Source organism: Babylonia areolata, chromosome 8, assembly GCF_041734735.1.
Source record: "Babylonia areolata isolate BAREFJ2019XMU chromosome 8, ASM4173473v1, whole genome shotgun sequence".
NCBI lineage: Eukaryota > Metazoa > Mollusca > Gastropoda > Neogastropoda > Buccinidae > Babylonia > Babylonia areolata.
Window position 1 is genome coordinate 48,831,901 of NC_134883.1, and position 5,000 is coordinate 48,836,900.

Here is a 5,000-nt window from a genome sequence, read left to right on the forward strand (position 1 = left end):
TGTGTGTGTGTGTGTGTGTGTGTGTGTGTGTGTGTGTGTGTGCGTGCGCGCGCATGCATTACGACCTCATCACATGATACTCACATCCTATCATGACTTGCCGTAGTTAATGACTTGAACGATTTTCTTCAGTCAACACCCGGCAGTTTCCCTTCTGTTAAGTTCAGTCATGACTTCACCTGTATGACAGAGAAATCACCGTTGTAATGGATGCACGAGGGGGTGGGTGTCGCAGGAGGGGTGCGGGGTGGTGGGGGATGGAGGGTGGGGGGGGGGGAAGCGGGGCGGAGGATTGGAAACACCACAAGTGTGTTCACGGCCTCAGTGTCTCTTTATTACTGTTGGTATAAGGGACTTTACTCCTTCCTGTTATCGGATAAATATATGTTTAGGAGTTACCCCCCATTCAAAGTTTACTGCTGCTGAAAAACTTGCAGTGCTGTTTTTAAAAACAAAAAAACAAAAAAAAAACACCTTGTACAATTCAGGCTGCTCTCTCCCACAGTGCAGCACCACCCAGTGTTTTGTGTGTATCTGCTAGTGGGTTTTTTTTTTTTTTTTACATAATTTTTTCCAAGACAAATACGGTCTTGTTGCACATGGGTTCTTTTACATGGGCAATGTGTTTAAAGCACACCGGACTATCGATTAATTGCCTCATCAAAAAGACTAACACCCAGACCATCACTAAAAGCCTTGTAGTCAATATCCTGCTCCATATACTGTGGGTCTCGAACACCAAACTCAATTCCCAGCGTGAAATATGACCACTGGGCCTCCGCTCACCCTGTGTGTTGGTTTTCCAACCAGAGTGGTGTGTATATACTGACCTTCCAACAGTGCAATACTCAGACACACCATGGTTTGTATACTTGGTGAACTTGTTTTATTTCCATATTGCACAACAAGACATCACCTGTGATAACAATGGACACACCTGACACACATCCGTGACATGCCTGCGCTATATAACTGGGAGACAGGGACAGTGACAGACCACGTGACTGTGACGTCAGGTCAGTGACAATGTGTGTAGCACTGACATGACACGTCTCCAGAGTCAGTGCTGCTTGGTGAGTGTACTACACTCACTGACCAGGGTGTCAATGTCAGTGTCCCATTCGCCGGATTCACAGCGGATGGCTGAGGAAGGGAGACCACCTACCATCTCTGTCCATATTTCATAACAGGAGTTGTCTTCCGACGGTCTCAGTCTTTTGTCAGATCTTGCAAAAACACACGAGTGAAATCAACAGTATATTTCTAAAGCACGCTCCTTATACAGTGTTTGAAATGAGAACTTAGAAATGATTTGAAAACCCAAATGTTTTGTATATAATGGTGTCTGAAAATGTTTATGCAGAATGTACAAGTAAACATGACTATTTAGATATCAGTGCAGTGTCTGAACATACAGATCACATTTCCTTTTTAAATGTCAAAAACAATAGACACACAGTTACTCTTCAACAAGACTGAAATGAATTCACCAAAAAGAATTCATTTCTCCTGGTCTACACGTTTCTCCATAAAAAAACACAACATTTATCATATACTCCTGTATAATCATTAATGTACCAGCACATCACAGATACTAAAAATTAAAATAAATAAAAAGTCATGATTTTACACGTTTAAAAAAATATCTAACTACAAAAATACAGTGTCATAATGATAAAATGGAAAACTGAGAACACGTGAATTTCATGTAGGACAGTAAAATGTAGGGTTAGACAGATTGTAAAAAACAACAACACACACACAAAAAAACAACAAAAATCTGTCATCTCAAAATGTATGTAATGAGACCATCTTAAAAATATCAGAAAGTTTGATAGAACTCCCTGCCTCTCTTTTCCACCAGTACTAAACATGTGGCTATGAACTGCTGGGAATTACACTATGAGTCACACACTCACCACTACTGGCCCCTGAGACATTTACTCAATTCTGATGGATGTGACAAATCTAAAAGTATTTTTCCATTTTTACGCTGCCTGAGCAAGACTTGCATCGGGTCTTTGCTTTATCTACTGCTGACGTTGTAGCAAGGAGAAAAATATCTGACTGGATGCAGTTCTTATCCAACTTTGACTGACCACCATCACTGAAGTACAGTTCTGATGTGGCATTGAATGAGACGTCACTTGGCAAGACTTCAATACTTACTTCCCATTCAGTGATGTCTGAAGATCGTGTGCACAAAATCAATGTCACTTTGACAATAAAGATGTTGACTCTGACAGGTGTATCTTCAAGTACGCATGTCCCAATGCAGGAGTAAATGTTCTTGTAATGACAAAGCAGATCCAATGTCAAACTTCTGGACAGAACTGAAAGTCCTACCAGGTGTTAACTGCACTCATCGCGTTCAATGTCATTAATACATGGATATCTGGTCTGGACTGGGGCATGCCTTTGTACACCAGTCATCTATGTACACATGTTCTTCATCATCGAGGTAAAGAAATACAGATACAGCCAATGACCCTATATACATATGCACAGAGGGTTTTTGATACAACATAGCAGTAGGCATCCTTCAGTCTCAGGAGACTATAGAGTTGTGTCAGGTGATGTTTCTGGCGCAGCATCACTTGTGGCTTAACATCCCTGGCCAATTCGCAAGTGGCACAACCTAGTACACTTGTGCAAATCGACACCCCACATCAACACTCTGCAGTGTATGTACATCCACAACTCTGACCAGTGACATCACGACACAGAGGTCTACAAGGCCAACAACAGTGTGGAGATTGTGGTACAGTGTTGTGGTATAGTGCATGTTGTGTTGCCAACACACCAGGCCAGGACATGTGTCTGAAACATGTCACGAAGACACAGTGACAGACACAGTGACAATGAGACCAGACAGTCACCACTGGCACACTAACCCGCTACAGGCTGATCCTTCACACAACACAAACGCTGGCATCTTGAAGCAGCACCGCTCAGGACTGCCACTGGTGTGCACACACAGGAACAGCAAAACAAACCCCGATACTAGTTTTCAGTTTCTCAAGGAGACGTCACTGCGTTCGGACAATTCCATATATGCTACATCTGCTAGGCAGATGCCTGAACTGCAGCATAACCCAACACACTAGTCAGTTCTTGAGTGCATGCATATCTATTCGTGTAGCTATCAGAGTGGATTTCTTCCACAGAATTTCGCTAGAGGACAACCCTTTTGTTGTACAGGGGTTCTTTTTCACAGTGCCAAGTGCGTGCTGCACACGCGCCCTCAGTTTATCGTCTCGTTCGAATGACTAGACGCTCAGTTTGGTTTTCCAGTCAAACTTGGGAGATAGGGCGGGACAGGGGCTCGAACCCAGACCCCCACAGACACTGTATTGGCAGATAATCGTCTTCAACCGTTCTGCCACCCTGCTCTGCCAGACACAAAGTAAAGGGAAGTCCCAAGATTGTCAGTACTTCTGATGACGCGTGACTGAGTTTGTGTCTATGACGCTTTGGAGATGTACGGGACGTACTGCATGACCATCGACCAAGTCCCTTGAGACTGAATCATTCCAAGAAGAACGGACACACGACAAGAGTGAGAATCGTGTGTGGGAGCTTCACTGAGGTCATCTGCTACAGAGAAGAGTTGTTTCCCTTGATTAACAAATAGTAAAGTGCGGTAACCCTCTCCATTCACAAGGTACACCATTTCAAGACAATGCCGCCTGTGCTGCCGATTCAGCGAGCACACAGGTAAATAAAAGGTACACTGGAACAAATCCACAACCCTGGCCACATTTTGGTGCCCGGAAACCTTGACGATCTGACCAGAAGGTCAACATATGTGCAGACCTGGTAGTGCCTGAACCCCCTTCGTGTGTAAATGCAAGCAGAAGATCAAATACGCACGTTAAAGATCCCATAATCCATGTCAGCGTTCGGTGGGTTATGGAAACAAAAACATACCCAGCATGCACACCCCCGAAAACGGAGTATGGCTGCCTACATGGCGGGGCAAAAAACGGTCATACACGTAAAAGCCCACTCGTGTGCATACAAGTGAACGTGGGATTTGCAGCCCACGAACGAAGAAGAAGAAGAACAGAAGGTATGCCTGTCTCAGTATGCAACAGCAATGCACGTGCGGCACGTGTGATCACAATGTGCTGCATCGGGATGGCCCTCTGAAGGAGTCTGGGGCCCATTACAATTATAGGACAAGACTCCCTTGGACCCCGCAGGATTGTTCACTGACTAGAATCCCTGACACCTTTCTTCTGACATCTTGGCGGAAAAGTTATTTTGTATGTTGTAATTCTTTTTATCACAACAGATTTCTCTGTGTGAAATTCGGGCTGCTCTCCCCAGGGAGAGCGCGTCGCTATACTACAACGCCACCCATTTTTTTTTGGTATTTTTCCTGCATGCAGTTTTATTTGTTTTTCCTATTGACGTGGATTTTTCTACAGAATTTTGCCAGGAACAACCCTTTTGTTGCCATGGGTTCTTTTACGTGCGCTAAGTGCGTGCTGCACACGGGACCTCGGTTTATCGTCTCATCCGAATGACTAGCGTCCAGACCGCCACTCAAGGTCTAGTGGAGGGGGGGAGAAAATATCGGCGGCTGAGCCGTGATTCGAACCAGCGCGCTCAGATTCTCTCGCTTTCTAGGCGGACGCGTTACCTCTAATGAGGCCATCACTCCACTGAGTTAAGACGCCAATACAGGATCCGTGAGGGTGTTGGTTCGATTCCCGCCCTCGCCCTTTCTCCCAAGTTTGACTCACTGGAAAAATCAGGCTGAGCGTCTAGCCATTCGTATGAAACGATAAACCAAGGTCCCGTGTGCAGCTCGCACTTTGAGCACTGAAAAAGGACCCATGGCAACATGTGTTGTTGTCTTCTGGCAATAATTCTGGAGAAGAAATCAACTCAAGATAGGTACACATAAATTATGCACACACTCAAGGACTCACAAGCGCGTAAGGTTATGCACTGCTGCTGTCAGTCATCTGTCTAGCAGATGCTGTGCAGCG

The 5,000-nt window shown here is 44.9% G+C and overlaps 1 protein-coding gene across 2 annotated transcripts in view; it reads right to left on the reverse strand.

The window, feature by feature from the left end:
• Positions 1-862: 862 nt before the first annotated feature.
• LOC143284900 (globin-like) overlaps positions 863-5,000 on the reverse strand; it is a 31,132-nt gene continuing 26,994 nt past the window's right edge. Inside the window, exons 5-6 of one of the 2 annotated variants that reach the window (XR_013055644.1) lie at positions 4,843-5,000; positions 863-4,506 (exon numbers count right to left, since the gene is read on the reverse strand). The exon at positions 4,843-5,000 is cut by the window's right edge and continues 718 nt beyond it. The gene's annotated coding sequence lies outside the window, so the exon portion shown is untranslated. The other variant, XM_076592038.1, reaches the window with a different exon arrangement.